We start from the raw sequence: 21,117 nt of genomic DNA on the forward strand, positions 1-21,117 counted from the left end.
TCCTTTTTCCACAGGCTTTAAATAGATGCTTTATTGTATTCCATTATTGCCATTTCATTTAATACCACCACAGAAGCACGTCTGAAAATATACACAAACCGCAAATGTTCACAGAGCAGAGGCAATACTTGAGAAAATTCCTCCCTGCTTTGTCTCCCCTCTCCCAGCTGCACTGTTCCCACTCAAAAGACCCAGACAGGCCTCCTGCTGCTCCACAGGAGCCACGCTCACACGGCAGCTCGTGCCTGCAGCACGCTGCCAGTTATGTGTGCGCTCATCTGATGCGTTCCCAAGCTCCTGTGCTGCCTAGGACAATCCTTAACCAATTGGTCACAGGTCTCTTGCTGGCAATTTTCCACTCAACAGCCTACCTCAGCGATCCACCCGTTTGGACTGTGTGCTACAGTGAGCAGTCCTGTGAGAAAAGCAGCTTAAACATACATCTAAGTGATCCAGAGAACGCACTTCCACTCCCCTCTGCCCAGGGCGATTCCCCTGTATATCTGGCAGCCTGCAAAATCTAACACCCTGTAAAGGTCCCACACATTGTTCCAACCCAAAACATTAATGCACTTGGTTTTGTTAAATCTTAAGTAATTACTATAGGCCCTCAGCCTTCAAAGGCCAATGCTGCCACTGTTGAGGGAGTCCCATGACCCCAAGCATTTGACAGTGACTACACCAAAGCACGAGGTGGCTATTTCACCAGGAGGATGGAAAATGGCAAGCTCGGGCCCTTGTGGCCTGCCCCAGCCTTTCCCCAGTATCAGCTAAACTCCAGCAAAACCCACCAACTTCAGCAGAGGTTATTTATATTGACTTAGCGCAGATCAGGACTTCCAACCTCTCACCAGGGAAAAACGTTCTACCTTTCCCCAGCAGAAGGAACTCCACCACCACCAGCAGTTTGAAAAGACAACAGGCCCTAGTCACTGAGGTATTCAGATGAGCCGGAGGCACTCCTGTCACAAACACACACCCTCTTCAAATGTCACATCAAACAGCAAGGAAAAGGACAGGAAAATGCTACCTTGTGATGGGAAGTTTCACCCATGTCTAGAAGCTGGGCAATCCGGGGCTGCCTCATCTCCCAGGTGCTGGCCAGCCTCTGCTTGGTGGTAAGAGACATCTCCTTCAGGAAGGCAGAGGGAGTCAGCTGAAATGCAAAACACCAGCAAGAGCTACAGAAATGCCTTTCTGCAGAAAGACTTTTCTCGTTCAAGTGCCACTGATGAGTAATTTGTGATCACAGCCACTAGGATAGTCCTGGAAGTCCCGTAAATTACCTGCTGAAATATTTAACATCAGTAAATTAATGATATAGAGCGGAATACACACGCTCTAAGCAAGTGGCTCTGTCCCATTAGCTTCTCCTTCATGAGATGATGTGACATGTTTGGGGATTTCTGCTCTTCGGGTATTTGTACTCTCTTGAGTTTTGCTGGATTGAGCCAGAGACCTCTGGAGAGAGCGGGGAGGAGTTATCAGACATCCCCTAACTTCACCCTTGCACAGTGCTCACAACCAACACACAGGTGGAGATGGCACTGCTGGATGAGTCAGAGGAAAGCAGAAAAGCAGCGTTGTGCCAAGACTGAGGTGGAGAGGAATGGGTCCAAGTTTTCATTATTTCTTTTTCATTAGCACTTGTTTTCTCTCTGTTCTGGCCTCACAGACCCCTCCACAGAAGGATACAGAGATATCTCCTTGACAGAGCCTCAGCACTGGGTCACCTCCAGTGAAGGGAGCTCCAGCCAGCAAAGGGGACAGTTGTGGATGGGAAGAAGGAATCGCCCTGGATCCACTGCTGTTTGGAGGGCTGCATCTGTGCTCCACACAGGACACGAGATACCATGAAACAACTCTTTTGGAAGCTATTCTATCTGGAACCAGCCGTGTCCTGTCAAGACTCCAGGCGGTTTGAGCAGCCTACCACATGCCCAGCTGCCCAGCGGTGTGGCCAGGGCAGCACTGGCAGGTATGCCCACGTGACAGAAGATGTTACTGCCCACACAACAAAGAGGACGGAAGGAAGCAGATGTTTGTGCTTCAGCTGTTCCCGTGCAATGCCCAGTACATTCCTTTATCTTGGCTTCACCGGCATGTTCAGGCAAGACCCTGGACTTTATCCTGAAGCAACACAGTCCACCCCCCACTGCACCATGACAGCCCCCTCCAACAGAAGCATGGCAGCAAACAGGTGGGGAGGTGGTGCCTGGCTCCACAGCACCCTGACAACCGGAGGGGAAGGCAGAGGAGGGACAGGGGCAGCTTTCAGCCTTAACCCAGCTCCTACCCGGCCCCCAGCAGGTACTTACAGTCACACGCTGCTCTGCCTCTCTGACCAGCTTCGGATAACAACGTACTGCCACCTTACTCTGGAGTCCATCAGCCGTTTTGGAGGATCCCATGGACCGATGAATCTTGCCAGTGGCCATGACTAGGCAAACCTGGAAGGAGTAAAAATGAGACTTTGAAAATCCAGAATCCCATTCACAGCAGACCCAAAGGATACACCTGTGTCTCCAGGCTGTGGAATCCTTCCTACGTGGAGAACATAAGGCCGTCCCACACTGTTTCGTGATTAGACCATATTTAAGTGGCAGAGTTAAGATTCACAGAAGTAAAACTCCATAAAAATATTCCCTGAGACAAAAAAGCCTTTTGTTGTGGGTGCAGTCCCACGAGCCACAATTATATCTTTTCATGAACTTTATCTGTCAGCTGAACAGTGAGATGCACCAAGGGTCCCTTCCAAGGGTCTGCTGGAGAGTCCCCAGCTCCACATACTATCATTTACTGCGGCAGCTCCTGCCTTAAGTCTTTACAGTACCATTTTCCCCTTCCCAGCATCCGATCTCTGCTATCCTGGCTTGGCAACTTTGCATCTCCTTTTTTATTTAGTCTTTTTCTGGCATCTGGACCACATTTCATAGAATCGTTTAGGCTGGAAAAGACCTTTCAGATCATTGAGTGCAGCTGTACACCTAGCACTGCCAAGCCCATCACTCCTTTCCCTGGATGTACGCAAGAACTGCTGCTCAGAAAATCCCTATGGATTTCAAATTCAGGACCGAGGGCCCCCTGCCCCGGGCACCACCCTGCCCTAGGCACCCCCCTCTCACACAAGGGATGCCCCCAGCCCTGCGGCATGGGGCAGGGGGTGTCACCACCACCCCCCGAGCTCCCCCGCAGCCCCGGTCCCTGCTCAGCCTCGCTGCCAAGACCCCCCTGCCCGTGGGTGAGCCTCCCGGCAGCACCGGCACCCAGAGGCGCCCTTCGGCTTTCGGTCGGGGAGGGGACGCAGCCACCACCCCCTCAGCATCCCTCACCTCTCTCACTCCGTGAGGGCCATGGGGACACACTCACAGGAGGATCCCCAGTGCCAGACAGGCTGTTGCCCCCATTGCCAGGGCAACTGGGCATCCTGGCTGGCCCCAACACTGCCATGGGAACAGCGGTGATGTGGCGGGGGGTGGGGGGGGGGGGGGGGGCAGCTCTGGGACATGGGGACAGAGGGGACAGGGATGCTCAGTGCCCAAAGCACCCAGTGAGCACAGCAAGCAGGTCCTGAAACCGCCTCCAGCACACCCGCCCGGCTCCAGCACAGCCGCAGCCCCAGGTGTGTTACCCCGGCACGGGGCAGTGGCTACGGACAGTCCCTTGCTGACCCTGCTCCGCTCTCTGACCCAGTCCTGGGCCTCACCATGCCTGGAGATGGAAAACTCCTCAGACGACGCCCCCCTCTTACAGAGCTCCCTGCCCAGGTACACGGGTGCAGCTGAGACAGGGAAGTTGAGGGAGGACCAAGTCTCTTGCGGGCTTCTTCCGAATGCCCGGGCTTATCGCTTCCAACAAGGCTTGCAAGTCAGACACAAAAGGAAGCATCAGCCATCGCCCCAGGGGAGACCCCTGCTTTCAAAAAGAGAGCCCAGAAGCTGAAATTTCACCACCGTGGATGCTCAGGACCATGGAGTCAGAGGAGGTACGGGGTTTATATCACTGCCCCCTCTCCATTCCTGGGGTTGGACATACCCACCTCTGCTCCCTCAGGGACCAACAAGCCCCTCTTCCCTTGCCAACACTCCCTCTGCCCCATGAGCTCCCCTCTGCTTTCCTGCACAATATCCAACTGTTACCAGTAAGCTCAGCTTGGAGCCATCATTCCCAGCTCACACTTGGCTCTCAGCTGGCTGCCTGCGTTTCTGACTCCAAGAGGACACATGTGGAGCAACCCAGGGCATGGAGCGGGGATCACGCTGGCACACAGCCCAGCACAGAAGCAAGCCAGCCCCCTCAGCACTTCAGACAAGCCACCCTCCTCCATCCTAGCAGGGTCTGACCAAAGCAGGCTGCTGGCCCTGCTCTCTTCAGAGGCACAGGGAACTGTTGGTTCATGCAGGGAGCCACTCTACAGGGCTGAAAATCCTTCCCCCATCCCCTGGGAAATGCTACTGACAGCTCTCATCCTCCTGCAGAAACACATGAGCGTACAGCCAAGGCCAGCAGCAGGCGTGTGGCATTACTAACCTCTCTCTTGCTGCAGTGCCAGAAGGACACAGGGCACCATCAGCCTGCGTCCCCCCACAGCCCTGCTGCAGACTCCGAGACAAAGCCCCAGCACAGGCACTGCCCAGCTTCTGGACACCAGGACCAGAGCCCCTGGGGGGTGACACAGGCACATCAGAAACGTCTTTCCTGGCATCAGTGCTGCACTCACCAGATCGAACCCACAGAGTAACTGGGCACAGCTGGTGTCTTGCAGAGGACATGGAGCTGCAGCAAAGCCAAAGACAAGGGCTGCAGTGAGGACCAAGGGAGAGGAGGGCAGTGCTGGCACAGACAGCTTACACCATCCATGGGAGCATTCCCTTCCCCCGTTTTAACCCATGAAGGAAGAACTCCAGCGCTCAACGAAGGGACTGACTGCAACACTCAAACCGTTTTAGATGCTATCAAAAGGTTTCCTACCAAATAACTGCAGTGAGATCACTTACCCAGCTGCATCGTCACGAAGTCCCAAACATGAATTCCCAAATGGGCAGCCCATAATCCTCTCTAATCCAAGCAGGGTTTGTACTTGTTTTCTTCTGAGAAAGAAGGGAAATAAAGTTGGCTCCTTTCAGACATGTTTCTCCTGCGTTCCCCTGAGCAATGCAATCCCACATTGCAGGGGAGAACATTGATTTTTTTGGTAGCACACACCTCAACACACAGCCCTGGGTTTGCTTTCTCCCTTTCTATTCCCATGTTTGGAATCAATTTTTTTCCTCACTTTCTGTTTATTTTACATCTCACTTCCAAACCCTGAGCTGGTTCTCTACTCCTTTTCTAAATGAAGACAATATCTCAAATGTCTACATTTTGCACACCCTGACATTAGCGGTGCAACCACGAAATCCAAAAAGAGTAAACTCATTTTTCCCCACTACTTTTTGAAACAAATCAAAGTCCTTGGCCCCAACAAATGTAATGCCTCCTAGGTTTTCCTTTTCTGTAATACTACGAAACCGTTTAATCCACCCAGCTGTCTTTGTGTAAATGCAGAAGAAAATTTACAAGCCTCAACAAGTTAATCACAGCTCAAGGGGAATCTCTGACATGGAGGTCAGCAAGGCAGTAACTGTGAGGCTGTGACTGCCAGGAGACAACGCCACAGGAAGATGGGTCGATTCTGGATGGAGGTTCAGGCCTGACTCAGCAGGGTACTGCCCTTAGGCATCTCAGCCTAAACAAGAAAGTGGACAGTTGTCAAGGGCACTGATCACCTACACAGTTACAGGATGCTTCGATAGTTGTTCTGGGGCTCACTCTACCTTAATCCCAACTCTCCTGGCCTTGTGTTCCCTCTGGCAGCTAAAAGACACCTAAGTCCCCACCATATTGAGGGCAGAAACACACTGCAGTACCAGTGCACTGTAGGAGCAGGGCTTAGTGGCCTTTCACAGTCACAGAGGCAGAGCAGGGGTCAGTCTCTCTTCCTCCACACCCAGCTCTTCTCCTCAGCTGGCAGGGTCCTGCCAGGGCATTCTGCATCCCACCCTGTGCCATGGGGCACCACAGGCTGGGGAGCACCAGGCCCTCCTCTCCTCCACCCAAGGAGGGCACAGAGCCTCCTTCAGAGCCCAAGTACATGGCAGCTCTCTACTACTGGGCATCTCATGCATTTAAAACCATGGCAATACCTGAGCACCCACAGCCGAGCAAGATCATTCCATGGTCAGCTCCAAGGACCACGCTAAATACCACAAGTGGTCCTTCCCTCCAACTTCTCCAGGACAAGAAAAAAAACCAATGTGCTTTACCTGGTCCACCACAGCTTGGTTGGCATTTGCAGCTTCTGGCATCACTTGGCAGCTCCATTTGCAGTGGGACGGGTCTCCTCGGCTCCTGGTTTCACAGCAAATCGGTCATCCAAAGCCCCAGCAGGTCCAGTACCTCTCCTGCAGGGCGCTTTCAAACACCAACATCTGGTTCTGTGATTGGAAGCAAAGGAGAGGAAGATTAGAAAAAACAAGAGCTGTAAGTGGGACACTGGAAGGGACAAACCCAGCCCGTGACATGCATTTCAGCCTCAGCCCACAGGAGCCCCAGGCACAGTCACGGCAGCTACAAAGCACCACAGTGTGTTCAGAAGCAGTGCTGGGAAAGGAGCAACTTGCTTTCTTTATGCCTTGTGAAGCACTGAAGGGACAAACTGGTCTCCTTGCCACTGCCAGGCCAGCGGGTGCAGCTCCCTGCAGCACACGGGCTGTGCCAAGAGGTGCTGGGGCAGCCTGAAGGCACCAGCTCTGCTGGGCGAGGAAGTTACAATGTGAGCAGGCATCAAGAAAAAAGGCAAAGTGGAATGTGGTTTTACCTGCTCTGGGCAGTTGCCTTCATAGGCTTAATACAACCACACAACAGCCACAATTGCTGAGTTTGAACTCAAGCAAAATCCCAAAGCAATTGCTGGATTTGTCAAATATTTGACTGCATTTGTATCCAAAAGTCTTTTGCCAAAAAAAAAATGGGCGTTTTGTTAAAGAACAGCCACACAGAGGCAGTCCTGGGCTGGAACCTGAGCCAGGGCTTTACGATTTTTAAACAGGGCACTTAGTGCACCCCACAAAAGAGCCTCTGCTCTCTGCCGTGGAAGTACTGTCAGACTCCACAGCTTTGACGTGATCGAGGTCTCCATGCTGACTCCCAGCACATCACATCCTGGCAGTGGGAGCAGAAGGGCAAGTTTTCATTTTCCACATAGAGATCGTCCAAGCTGAACTGTTAAACGAGCTCCTCGGGTTCTCCCTTTGAACCTCTTCCCACCCTTCACACATCCCAAGAACTACCATGAATCAAAGAGCCAGCAACAAAACCAGCCCCAAACATCTGCAGATTCTCCTTGAGAGAAACCTTCCCACTCGTGAAAAAACAGCTCTGTAATAAGCACACGGCCTCAAAAGCAGAGGGGAAAACCCTTCAAAACACAAAGCAGGAGTGGAGCCACTCGTGAAATCAGACTGGTTCATCAGAAATGCTGATCGGTCTGTGCAGGGAGCACCAAAGGCCTGAAAGAATGAATCTGCCAAGCCACTGATATCATTGAAAACAGCTGGGATTTTAGAAGACAAGAGAGTAGCCACATTAAAAAAAAAAAAAAAAAAAAAAAAGGAGGATAAAAAATTAAAAGATAGGCACCCCAGTGGGTCCAGAATCAGCCATGTTTGCATCTCAGTGACCACTAGCATAAGCATCTCTGAGCTTCAAGGCTCAGCGTTGCAGGACAGACCCACCCAACCCGGAGCTGTCAGCCTCACGGCAGAGCTTTTGTTTCCCATTACCAGGTCTGTTATAGGAGCAGCTCAAGAGGGTGCAGGTTTGGTTTGAGCAGCCTCTCTCTGCCAAGGATGAAAACAGGGATCTGAGTACCCCACTTGTGACTTCCTCTCACATTGAAAAGTCTTCCTAGTGCACCCTGGCACCCGATCTCATTAAAAAGGAAGAGGGGAACAGATGGAAACCAAAAGCAGCTGTCAGCTGCCAACCACTGACCCCATCCGACTCCATCCCTCGCCCCACTGCGGCAGAGGCACAACTGGCTGATCATGGAAGGACAACAACAAGGCCAGCAGGAGACAAGGAGGATTTCAGGTGGGCAATAAACAGCAGGAGCAGATGAAATCTTGGTAAATAAGAGATCCTTTGTCAGGAAGAAATTCATCTGCAATCAGGAAAGACAATATGTGAGGACTGTGCCACGTCCGGGACCATCCTGTCCCTGCAAACAGTGAGGAGCGGGGTGCTGGCTGGAACAGCCACCATGTCTCAAGCCTCTCCAGCACATCTCTGCCTCCAGGCACCAGCAAACCCAGCAGCAAAGTCCCGGTACCTGAGCTGGGATCCCCGGCAGGGCCTGCGGGAATCACACTCCTATCCCACAGCCTCTAGTTCAAGTATTCAAGCACTCCAGGAAGCCTCAGCAGACCCAGGTGATGTCCTGTAAGCAAGAGCATAAGAGAAGGTACATATATCCACCACCCTTCCCTCCAAGGTGTTTGCTTCATTGCTATGCCCAGAGCATCCCCCGTGAGCTCCACCACAGACACAGCCCTGACACTTTCCCTTACAAAACCGCACGGGAACTTCCAGGGCAACTAGGCCAGAGAAGAAACCTTCCCCATTTCGTGAACCAACCCAAAACTTTTTCCTCTTTCCTATAGATAGAAAAAAAATCCCCCCCACGACAGAGGCAGCACCTAAGATGGACCAAGGGTGACACTGAAGGTCACAAATTTGCACTCATCTCATCACAGCTCTGCCAGGGACCAGGCAAGGTGTTTGATCTCACAGGGACTCAACTTTCCTACCTGCCAGGCCAGTCCAGCAATACAGATTTGGGAAAAGGCAAAGTCACAAGGACAAGCAAACAGCTCGCATTCAACACGGTGCTGGGAATGCTGCAGAGAGGCTTAGCTATCCTCTCTGTCATCAGCCTCTCTGAGCAGCTTAGTGTTTTTCACAACATACAGAATAAACTTTCTTAGTAGAAAATGGTATCTTTTACCAGACTAACTCAATGGGAACAAAAAGTTTTACTGACAAACTTTACCTTCTCCATATCCTTACAGCATGTTGGCTAGATCAGCATTCCTTAAAGTATGTGCCTACAGCAGTCCTGAAAGGCAGAGAAAAAAGCATCTCAGCTTGGTGGATAGAACTGTGATGCAGATGATATTGCACAGCAGAATTAAGGTGTAAGTCTATTATGCATCAGATTTTCTCCAGTAACTGCCTACAAGCAGGGTCCTGTCCCACAGAAGACACGAGGTGTCACACTCCCCATTTGCTGTGGGCTTCGATGCCCGGCACATCTGCAGCCAGGTTACAGCTGCCTGCCTCCGGCCTTGGCCACCCACCTAAAACCCTTGAAGAGGGAAATGGAAGGGCACCAAGCACCCAGCTGATGCCTTCAGCCTTCAGCATCCTCCATCTCTAAAGAAAAACAGAGCAGGGCAAGTAAAATTATGCCCAGGCACCAGGACCTTCTAGAGGCATCCATCAGCTGAACTTCTGACTGAGAAACAAATATCTAGGGTTTCCCTTTAGCACAGCCTCAAGGCACATACCTTCTTTTAACCCTCCCTGGCTGTTGCTCCCACCTTTTTAATCAGGAACTGGATGCTGATTTCTCCCAGACAGGTTCACAGTACGTCGCTGGGCTGAACGCAGAAAGATGGCTTCTGTTTAATTTTCCTATGACTAGAAGACAGAGGTTTCCAAACCTGTTTGGAAACTTTGTTTTTCCCTGTCTGGTCTCACCAGCACTGGGAACTCCTTTTACAAATGATATCTCATTAAAAATACATCTGGTATTAACCAAGCCAGCTACATCAAACCGTCCCAAGGAATAGCTGGGCTGCAGGGGAACTGATGAACCTCCTTATGGAGCAGATCTGGGTAACCAGCCCAGCAAGGAGACTGGTCAGGAAGCCAGCTTGTCAGTAACACTTCTTCTCCACGAGCAAGAGCAGTGACAGCTTTGCAGGCTGACTCTGGGAGGCTCCAGCTGCTGGCAGAACACAGCTCCCTCCTCCACCACTTTGCAAGCCCTCCCTCCCCAGGCAGAGGCAGCAGATGAGGTAGCCAACCTCCCTTCAGACAGGACATCTGAGTCTATAATGGCAGCTTCGATCCCTGGGCTTAGCTTCCTTCCTCTCCACAGCTCAGAGAGCTTTTCTGTCTCGTTGGACACACTGGTCCCTCCCTGCCCTGAACTTGGGAGAGGGCCCTGGGGAGGTTGGACTGGCCCCTCCATGCTTTCAAGCTTGCTGGGCTGTATCTCTGTGCAATCCACAGTCCCTGCACATAAGGGAAGCCCTTTTTTCAGTCTCTCTGGCAAAGTGAGCTGAAAAGCAGCTGAGGAGAAGGATTCACTTGGGACAGTCGGATTTCTCCTTCCAAGCAAGCAGCATTTGCAGGGCAGCAGACAAACTGGCTGACATTTGCCGAGAGCTCTGAAGGCACACAACCCTCCAGAAATGCCCATCATTAGTCCTGCTGTTCTTGGCCCACAAAGCTTGTCTGTCTCCCACAAAAGCTACAACACAAAAGCACAACCCTTGCACACATCCTGTCTCCCTACTCTTGTCCTCCTTGACTTAACTGTCCCCTTGAGCCCACAGAAAAATTTCAAGGCCTAGAAACACCTGGTATGAAATGAAAACAAAGGTCAGACACCAAGTGCAATCCCTCCTGGGGATGTACGCCCAGCAAGAAACCCTCTCTCATTATGGTCATAATCCAGGTAAGCCTGAAACAGCTGCTCTTGAGGAAAGAAGCAGTACAAGGAGCTCCTCCCCAGCACATCGCTCCCAGAGTCCTGCTTGGTCCCCGAGCAGGGCAGGGGCTGCTGCCAGCATGGGCTCCCTGCCTTCCCAAATTCCCCCCTTGTCATTCCCACTTGCCCCAGGTCTATGTACAGGTTCATCCGGACACTTCACAATAACAGCAGCTGCCTTTCCAGTCAAATAAATTCATCTAGAAGAGAAAAGGCAGCTAGCATCTGCTCCCTGGCAGAGCTTGCAGCAGACAGCAATATTGATACAATTCTCCATGTTTAACAATGATTTTTCTCTTCCTTTCACTCATAAAGCAGACTGCATGGGTCATCAGCACGATCAGGTAGAGAAACACGGAAAAATTTAGGAGGAAGAGACTTTGGATGTCTCTGGTCCAACCCCTCTGCACAAAACGGACAATTTCAAAGTTAAAACAGATTGTGCAGCATGCGTCCAGCAGCGTTAAATGTCCCCCAGGATGGAGATTCCCCACCTCTCTGGATCACAATAAACATTTACCTGCCTTTAAAGTTACCAGACGTTTGTCCTCGGCTACAGCACAGGCTCCAAGAGATACTGTGTGTTGTGACCCTTGTTCTGGAAGTGAACCTCAGCACGTGCCTTCAAAGTCCTTGGCTCCTGGAAAAGAAGAGAAAGTCTCCTAGTTTGGGTGTTTTTTTATTTTTAAGCAGCCATCTGCTGAGACCAAAATGCCAGATGCTTCCTACCAAAGATAAAAGCCAAACCCAGCGTACAGCAGAAAGGCAGGGAGGTCATCGACCTTGTGCACCGGAGTGCCAGATGTGCCATGGACCAATAATCCCATGGAAATAAAAGGTACCACTTGCCTTTAAATATGGGTGATTGCAACAAATTGGTGCAGACTTGTGTCTGCTCCAAGTACTTTAAAGTCCTAACGTCTGCCCTGGGGCCTTTTCAGTAAGAAGCCCTTGGAGACACAGGCTGCCAGACTTGTGCCAGCCAGAAGAGAAGAGGGCAGCATGTCAGTGATTCTGGCTGAACTGGCTCTCGCCACAAAGACGGGAGGAAGAATTTGACTTTTTGGTATGTTGGGCTACATCTCTTTGTGTTTCTCTTTCCTGGAAAAACTAAAGGTGATGGTTGGAGCAGTAACACAGAAAGGGCAAGTCTCAGTCAGGGTCACCTACGTTATAGGAATGGTAAGGTCTGCTCTCCCAAAGGCACCCGGAGCTCCCTGCAGTGGTAGGAGGGGGTTAACTGGGAAGCAGCAATGCCCGTTCCACTTCCTGGTCTGTCAGCTGAGTACAGACAGAGCAAGTCAGAGATGGACATCCAGACAGACAGTTGCTTGTACAAACCAAACTCTTTCAGCCAGAAAATACTGAGGAGAGGCCAGAGTCCCAAAAAAACCTGATAGTAGAGCATGTGGTAAATGGGCTGATGGAAGGGAAAGGAGGAAGAGGGTTCCTCAAGCCCCCAAGGCCCACGAGGCAGGAAAAGTCAGAAAGCAGGTAGCATTCCTGAGAGTCAGGCCAGCTGTAAGTGAGCCCAGCTCACGGGCTCAGAGAAGCAGAGCTGTAACTCGTACTGAGCGCCAAGATCTGCTCAGCTAAGCTATGCCAAACACTCAATAAAACAGCAGTTCTGGATTGGGTTTTTTTTTTTTCCACTGTATGAATAATCTTTTCTATCTGGGTGCAATCAGGAACCCAACTCCAGTTTGGCTGGGACAGCCTTTCCTCTCATCAGGAACCTGGAAATCTCAGCTCAGCCACTCACAAGTTTCTTGCTCGCAGAGAGACTGCTTATAACAGCGCAGCAGACTAAACACAACAAGCAGTCACTGCAATGATCAAGGCAAACCCAGAGCTGCTGCTTGCCAGCAGAGCATTTTAGTTGAGGGAGCAGAGCAAAGGATCCTCCTTTCACTGATCCCTTGAAAGTATGCAACTGTTTTCCATCACTCATCTCCACCCAGACTGAGAAGGCTGAAGGGGTTCAGTTCTTCCTGCAGTCAAGGCCAAATAACGGGGACTAGTCACCACACACCTGCACTCAGAACTTGTCCACATCTGACTGACACAACCACTGCAATAACACAGTGCAAAATCCAAAGTCTGTGCTAACACTTGATAACCACACCTAGAGGGCACAGCTCATGGAACAGCAGGGCCAACCCTGAAACAGAGATCTGCCCAGGGCATGGGGGAGAACGCGGAGGAAGATGCAGTGCTGGAAGCACTGGCTTCCTGAAGCTAACAGCAGCATGGATGCAATCTAGACCAAAAGCTCTGCCTGCTGCATTCCCATTGAGTAATTAGTGGGAGGTTCAGCTTTCTGTGTTTGTAAGGGTGTCCTGTACCTTGCTAGAGGGGTATGTCTCGTGCAGATCTGCAGTAGGGGATGTCCCAATTCACTCACCCCTGGCAAATCAAAGCTGTATCCTAATGACGGAAAGCAGAGCTGAGCTGAGAGATGGGACCACTGCGAAAGCCACTGCCTGACGTCCAGGACAGAGGAGCAGAGGTCTCCAGTCTCCATCACAAGGGGCCACTCCCAAAGTGACTCCTAACTTCTGGTCAGTACAGCCATAACTTACAGAGCGGTGACATCTTTGAGAAAGGCTCCGAAACCTCCACTGCGAACAGCAGACGAGCCCCAGATGTCTTCAGCACAGGGTTGGCTGGATTATTCACAGCCAGGGAATCAGCTAAATGCAGTTTAACTCAGTTGCCTGCTTAATCCAGAGCACTTTTAAATCCCCATACACTGATCCAAGTTGCCAGAGGTATTTTAACCCTTGAGACCCCAAGATGCTAAACATTGGTTAAGAAAGCAATTTTAAACACACAAATCGAATTTCCTTCAGTGTTTCAGTAACTGTGAATGAACTGCTCATCCATCCTGGCTACCAGCTCTTGCTACAAGGAGGATTCATTCGGCTCCATCTTGCTTAAAATACTGAGCTGAATCAGCAGATCCTGTCCTGGAGGAACAGGTAACCCTGCCCTGAACCTCTGTGCATCACGCAGCCCCAATCTGCTGCTGCAGATTAAGGGCCAGAAGCAAAACACAAACAGGACAAAGAATAAACTGACAAACTGCTGGATTTGGAGGCCTGGTAGCCCCCTCCCAAAAGACACGTCCAAAGACACCTGGGCTAAAGGATTCTTCCTTCAAGTACAAGAGGTAATACAGTAAACCCTCTTGTTTTCTCCTGGATTTGGTCACCAGAGAGCTGCCCACCAGCCCCTGGACAGAAGAGCACACATCCTAATTAAAGGCAACACATAAAAGCCCAAAGCAACAAGGTGGCATCTGGCAAGCGACAAAGATACAGCAGCTTTTGGTAACAATTCTTTGAAGGGAAAGCCAGAGTTGATAGGCATCACCGCTGGAAGGCTCTTACAGAGGAGAGTGTTAAATAGCGTCAACTGGCAGGTTTAAGCATTGTCTGGGAAATATCAAACACTGTCAAGATACCACAAAGCTCTCTGCAGCCAAGACCCAGCGAGGGACTCCTGTGGGCTCATCTCTGAGAACACAGACTGATGGGCCACCAGACCTGCCGACAGAAAACACCTTATTAGCAGCTGGTGCAGAGAGTACAGCGCCCTCAAAACAACCAAACCAGCCAGGTCAGCCCACCCAGACACCCAGCATCTCCCCGCAGTACCTGCAGCCACAGCTGCAGCCCAGCCCTGCTGTCAGGAGTCCTCTCGGACTGGTCGGGTCAGCGCTCCCAGCCTTCCAAACCCCGCCCTTCTGGGAGCTGCACTCAGCCCAGTCCAGGGAAAAAAGATGAAGACACCCCTTAACTCTATTTGGAGACTTCCACGAATTCTCCCACCTCAGGGAAAAGGAAATGGAATGAAAATTTTTGTTCAGTTTTTCCAAAGCAAAATAAAACCCAACCACTGCAGCAGCGAGACAGCTGTCACAGGAGTACAGATCTTCAAAGCTCTGAAATAAATAGTCTTGCCTCTGGCTTCCAGCTGCATGGGATTGCTTTATAGCACCTTACACAAAACCCACAATAAAATACCTCCTACAGGTTGTCAAAGCAACAGCATTAAGGTTGTCCACGGGATTAGGCACTGGCTTCTAAACCCCCCATTCTTTGGTACCTTCAGCAAACCACCAGCTCTGATTCAGCCCTCGGTTGGTTTTCTGAAAGGGTGGCAAAAGCAGCTTCAGCAAGATCAGAGTCAGACCACAAAATCTGCTTCCTTTAGAGATCAGGCCCTGCTGTCTCTGAGCAGCTCAGATCCCCCTACAGCCGCTGGGCCTGCAGGAACTGAACAGCTCGAGTCTGACCAGGGGACGAGGCAAAGCCTGGGGAAGAAGGCCAGCTGTGAAACAGTTTGACAGAGAAGAGAGGAGAGAAAATATGTGGGGCAATAGAGCTCCTAAAGGAGATTACAAGAATCAGGGCTTCATGAACCCAATCCATGAACTAGAGGTTTTGTATCTGTACAGATGTTACTGTACTAGGAATGGCAGAACACTAAAATCCATTGCCCAGGGAGAACAGAGAAGCTTTGGAGATGAGCACAGAGCACAGCGCTGCCAACTCTTTAACAGCCAGCAGAGCACACCTCCTCCCAGGGGTGGCCAGCTCTAACTGCCACACTGTGCTCAGTGAGGACAGGGGAGCAGAGTCAGGACAGTGGCCTCAAAGGGGAAAAAAAGGAAAGAGAAAATAACCAAGATCTTTTCACCAGGCTGTCTGTGACACGAGCCATCAAATCATGAGAGTGGGTGATAGACAGCTGGGGAGAACAGTCAGGATTCGACAAAACAGTTCAGACAGCATGAAATCAGAAAGAAAATGAACATTCATTAAAAAAATCTCTTAGTATTTTGCTTTGCCCGAGAGGTACCTCTGTGTCACAAGGTAAATATCACATTCCGCTGCCCAGATGCAATTTATTCCAACAGAGAATTATTCCACTAACCAAGGGCTTTTCTACACAATAACCTCTGCAGCGTGTGGCAATGCAGCCGTGCATTCGAGTACATGCACACCCAGTGTGTGCAGGCTTGCAGCTGAAACCTTCCCATACTTCTCTCTTCATTGCTGCTGAAACGTTTTGACTCCCCAACCCTACACTCTGGTTCTGCAATAATCCCCCATACAGTCAAACTACAGTTTCAGGCACATCCCATTGCCTGCCCAGGATGGAATCCCCAAAGTGCGACTGTTCCCAATTCCATTTTTCCCGTAGGAAACAATGGGATAGAGAGGAATGTGTGCAGGCGCCTCAGCAATGCACACAGCTGAACCACACAGGAACAGCTGGTGTGATGTGGAAGATGGTGAGACAGAAGTGAGACCTCTGGGGTTGTCAGCTGCCAGTTCAACACCTGGTACTGACAGAAGTCTGAACAGCCCAAACTGTGACAACAAAGCTTTATTTAAAAAAAATCAGAACCATGAAAAAGTTTGGGTTTTTAGACCAAAGCTTCACCCTCCCCGGGGATCCCACCACCCCCTCCAGGGAAATCGGCCCCAGCCCCTGCACTCACCCACTGCTAGGCCGGAGCCACCACCACTGGTGCTGGTGCTGGTGCTGCTGGTGCTGGTGCTGGTGCTGGTGCCACCTTTGCAGGAGAAAAATTCATTCAGCCATCCAGAACAAAGCGAGTGTTTTAAAAGGAGGAATTCCCACTTGCTGGGTGAACCAAACTCTCTTCCTGGAACATCCCTCAGTGCAGACCACAGAGAGCTGGAGGACCTCCTGCCTAGGCCGCCTCACTGCAGACCATAGGCCCTCGCAGACTGTCAGCAGGAAGTAGGCCCTGTGGGGGCCAGGGGACCCCTGGGGGGGCTCCAGCACGTTGTCCCCCCCCAGCACCGGCCCACATTCCTGCCTGTGCCGTGAGTGGGGGATTTGGGAGCTGGGGGGATTCTTGGGGGGGTGTTATTGGGGTTCTGTGGGAGTTGTGGGAGTTATTGGTGTCCTGAGGGGGTTATTTGGGTCCTAGAGGGAGTGTAATGGAGTCGGGGGGTGGGGGGTGTCCTGGAAGGGTTTGGGAGGGTTATTGGGGTCCTCGGGGGGGGTCTTGAGGGAGATATTGGTGTCTGAGGTGGGGGGATTGGGGACATCCTGGAGGGGGTTCTGGGGAAGGTACTGGGGTCCTGGGGGTGTTTTGAGGGAGGTATTGGTGGAGGGTCTTGGTGCTTGGGGGGTGTTATTGGGGTCATGGGGGAGTTCAGGGGCTTATTAGTGTCTGGGGGTGGGAAGGGGGGGGAGTGTCTAATGATCGTCTCCTGGGGGTGGTTTCTGGGGGAGATATTGGGGTCCTGGGGGACAGTAATGGGGTGCAAGAAGGGTCCAGTGGGGGCTGCTGGGGTACTGGGAGGGATCTTGTGGGGGATAAACACCCCCATAACATTTCAAAACACCTCTTATATCCCCCATATCCCCCCAAACCACCCCATATCCCACCAAATCACCCCCAAACCCCCCATATCTCCCCAAATCACCCCAAAACATCCCATATCCCCTAAATCAACCCCAAAACCTCCCCATAACCCCCCAAACCCCCATATCTCACCAAATCCACCCAGATCACCTCAAAAGTTTCCCATAGCACCCCAAAACCCCACATATCCTTCCAAAATAACCCTTATATCCCCCAAACACCCCCATATCCCCCAGGTCTCCCCCACATATCCCATCCAAACCCCCCATATACAACCAAATCACCCCCAAAACCCCCCATATGCCCCCAAATCACCCCCATATACCCCCAACCCCACCATATACCCCCATATCACCACAACCCCTCCATATATCCCCAAATCACCCCTAAAATTCCCCATACACCCCCATATCCCCCATATCCACCCAAACCCCCATAAACCTCAAATCACCCCCATATCCCCTCAACCACCCCCATAACACCCCCAAACTTACTATACCCGCTAAACCTCCTCTATATCCCCAAATCAACCCACAACCCACCCATATCCCCTAAATCACCCCCCAAACCTACCCATATGCCCCCAAACCCCCCCATATCTCACCAAATCCCCCCTAAATGCCCCATATCTCCCCAAATACACCCAAATCACCTCAAAACCTTCCCATATCACCCCAAACCGTCCCATATCCTTCCAAAATACCACTTCTATCCCCCATATACCCCCAAACACCCCCATATCACCCCCAAATCACCACCCAATATCCCCCCAAACCTCCCCATATGCCACCAAATCCCCTCCAAAACCACCCATATCCCCCCAAATCACCCGCCATATCCCGCCACCCCCTCCCATATCCCCCATATCCCCCCAAACTCCTCATATATCCCAAATCAACCCCAAAATCTCCCCATATGGCCCCAAACCCACCCATATCCCTCCAACTCACCCCAAAAAACCCTTATATACCCTAAATCAACCCCAAAACCTCCCCATATGACCCCAAACCCACCCATATCCCCCAAATCACCCCAAAAACTACCCATATCTCCCCAAATCACACCACAATATCCCCCCAACATCCCATATCCCCCCAAATCACCCCAAAACCCCCCATATCCCCCCAAACCCCCCAAAACTTCCCCATATCCCCCATTTTACCCCCAAACATCCTGTATATCCCCAGATCACGCCAATACCTCCCCACATCCCCTAAATCACCAAAACCTCCCCATAAGCCCCCAAACCCCCCACATCCACCCAACCCCCCCAAAACCCCCCATATCTCCCCTATATCCCCACAAATCATCTCAAAACCTGCCATTACACCCCAAAACCCCCATATCCTTCTAAAGTCCCCCTTATATCCCCCATATCCCCCCAAACCCCCAAATATCCCAGCAAATCACCCCCAAAAAACCCCATATACCCCCAAACCACCCCCACATCCCCCAAACCCCCCATAACTCCCCAAATAAACCTAAAACACCCCCATATTCCCCCATATCCCCCATATGACCCCAAAACCACCCGTATCTCAACAAATCACCCCAAAATTCCCCATATCCCAACAAAGCACCCCCAAAACCTCCCCATATCCCCCAACCCCCCCAAATCCCTCCTAAATCCCCCATATCCCCATAAATCACCTCAAAACCTGCCCATATCCCCCCAAACCCCCATATATACCCCAAATCACCCCCCCATCCCCTCAAACCACCATACCCCCCAAATCACTCCCCAAACCCTCATATCCCCTCAAAACACCATATCCCCCCAAACCACCCCAAAACCCCCCATATACCCTAAATCACCCCCAAAACCTCCCCATATGCCCCCAAGCCCCCCATATCATCCCAAATCAGCCCATGTACCCCAAATCACCCCAAAACTTCCCCAAACACCCCCGTGGCCAACCTCCACTCCAGTGACCCCCACACACACCAGGGTACCCCCCGGACACCTGGGTTCCCTCAGAGTGGGGCTGGGGACTCCCCAGGTGCCTGGTTCCTCCCAAGACACCCCTCTCTGTCACTCTGTGTGTGTTTGTGTGTGTGTGTGTGTGTCCCAGGCACCATTATATTATTATTATAATTATTATAATATTATTGTATTATTATATTGGATGAGAAAAGGGGCTTCTGTGTTCATGGAGGTGCTGGGAATGCCGCAGCACGTCCTGGAAACATGAAGGAACGAAGGTCATTGGAACTAGGCGTCAGCATGGAGTCAGCAGGAGAAACCCTGCTGGCCCCACCTAATAACCTTCTGTGGTGAAATGACTGGCTGGGGAGACGAGAGGAGTGCGGTGGCCACTGTCCACCCAGACGTGAGGAAGGCTTTCCGCAGCGTCTGCCAGAATAGCCCCGTGGAGACGCTGAAGCAGCGTGGGCTGGCTGAGGAGAGGGGGAGGTGGGTAGAAAGTGGCTGACCAGCCAAGGCCAGAGGGTGGTGAGCAGCGGCACCAAGTGCAGCTGGAGCCCGGGAGCCAGCGGGGAAGCCCAAGGCAAGAGGCATTGCCAGCAGGTGGAGGGAGGAGGGGTCCTTCCCTCTGCTCCGTCCTGCGCTGGGCTCCCCAGGGCAAGAGAGGCGGGGCCATGCTAGAGAGGCGGGGCCATGCTGGAGAGAACGCCCAGCCTGTGGCCCCGCCCACTGTCCGTTGGGATCGGGCTGTCAATCAGTTGGAGCCAACAGCCCCCAGCGCCGGCAGCACGGAGCTGTGCTGGCACAGAGCGGCACTGGGAGGAGGCAGGGTCTGGCCGAGCAGCGCTGACCAGGCTCCGGCAACCCGCTTCCCATCCTCGCTGTCACCGGCTGGGCTGCATCCTTGGTGCACAGCGAGGGTCCTCCTGTCCCGGGCAGGATGGGCCAGGCCAACGGCTGCTGTGGCTCCAGGTGGGCTCCCCCCGTGGCTTGGGGACAGGGGGGCACGGCCAGGCCCCGCAGCAGCGGCCTTTCTGATGCCTGCCGTGCTCTGCTCCACAGGGACGCTCTCGCCGATGCAGAGCCGGTGCTGAGCGCAGACGTGCAGCTGACCCGGGGCTGCAAGAGGAGCGAGAGGCGCCTTCTCCTCCTCCAGGAGGAACTGGTGGTCACCAAGCTGCGGTAAGACCCTCCGACCGAGCTGCCCTTGCCCCATCCCTGGCCCCGGCTCAAGGGCTGGGACACCCTGGCCCCCGGCCCCAGGACCTGTGTGCTGGATGCACCAATGCCCATCCCAAGGGCAGGAGGGGAGCAGGGCTCTGCCCGGGGGGGCACCCCAAGGAGGCCACCTCCAGCTCACTGCCTGCCTCTGCTCTCTGCAGAGGTGGCACCACCCTGCGCCCACAGCTCCGCCTGGCCCTGGACCAGCTGTGGGTGCTGAGTGACGGGAAGGAGGCGGCGTGGGAGGAAGAGGTGGAGGGTGTCGGCAGCCGCGAGGAGAGGAGCTCCCTCATCTTCCTCTGGCCCAGGGGCTCCTGCACTGCCACTTTCGGGTGAGTCGTGGTGCCACGTCCCACGGCCGGGCAGGAGAGGTTCCTGTGAAGGGCCTCTGCCCTCCGTGCAGAGCCTGGGCAGGGAGCGGGCAGCACGCCGGCAGGGAGGGATGGGGGGCATTTCTGCGTCCTGCATCCCCTGGTCACCTTTTGATCCCCAGAAGGGAAGGGCCAAAGCAGGTGCTGTGGCAGGACAGAGGGAGCCAGGGCTTGGGCAGCAGCTCTGTCCCGCCCCATGGCGCTTCGTCCTGCCCCTGTGTCCTTCCCCAGGGGGCAGGGCTGTGCAGGCATCCGCCTCTGCCCACGGGCTGGGGGGCAGCGGGGCCTGACGCTGTTTCTCCTCTTGCTGCAGCTCCCAGGCGCTGAAGGAGCTGTGGGTGCAGACATTGCTGGGGTAAGCTGGGGGGTG

The 21,117-nt window shown here is 52.7% G+C and overlaps 1 long non-coding RNA gene across 1 annotated transcript in view; it reads left to right on the plus strand.

Annotated features, from left to right (window-relative positions):
- LOC141917887 (uncharacterized) overlaps positions 1–20,805 on the plus strand; it is a 109,737-nt gene extending 88,932 nt beyond the window's left edge. Inside the window, exons 2-3 of the long non-coding RNA XR_012621498.1 lie at positions 20,218–20,337; positions 20,538–20,805. This is a non-coding gene — a long non-coding RNA (uncharacterized LOC141917887). The remainder of the gene's footprint in view (positions 1–20,217; positions 20,338–20,537) is intronic.
- The last annotated feature ends 312 nt before the right edge of the window (positions 20,806–21,117 follow it).

Source organism: Strix aluco, chromosome Z (genome assembly GCF_031877795.1).
Source record: "Strix aluco isolate bStrAlu1 chromosome Z, bStrAlu1.hap1, whole genome shotgun sequence".
In the NCBI taxonomy this organism is placed as follows: domain Eukaryota; kingdom Metazoa; phylum Chordata; class Aves; order Strigiformes; family Strigidae; genus Strix; species Strix aluco.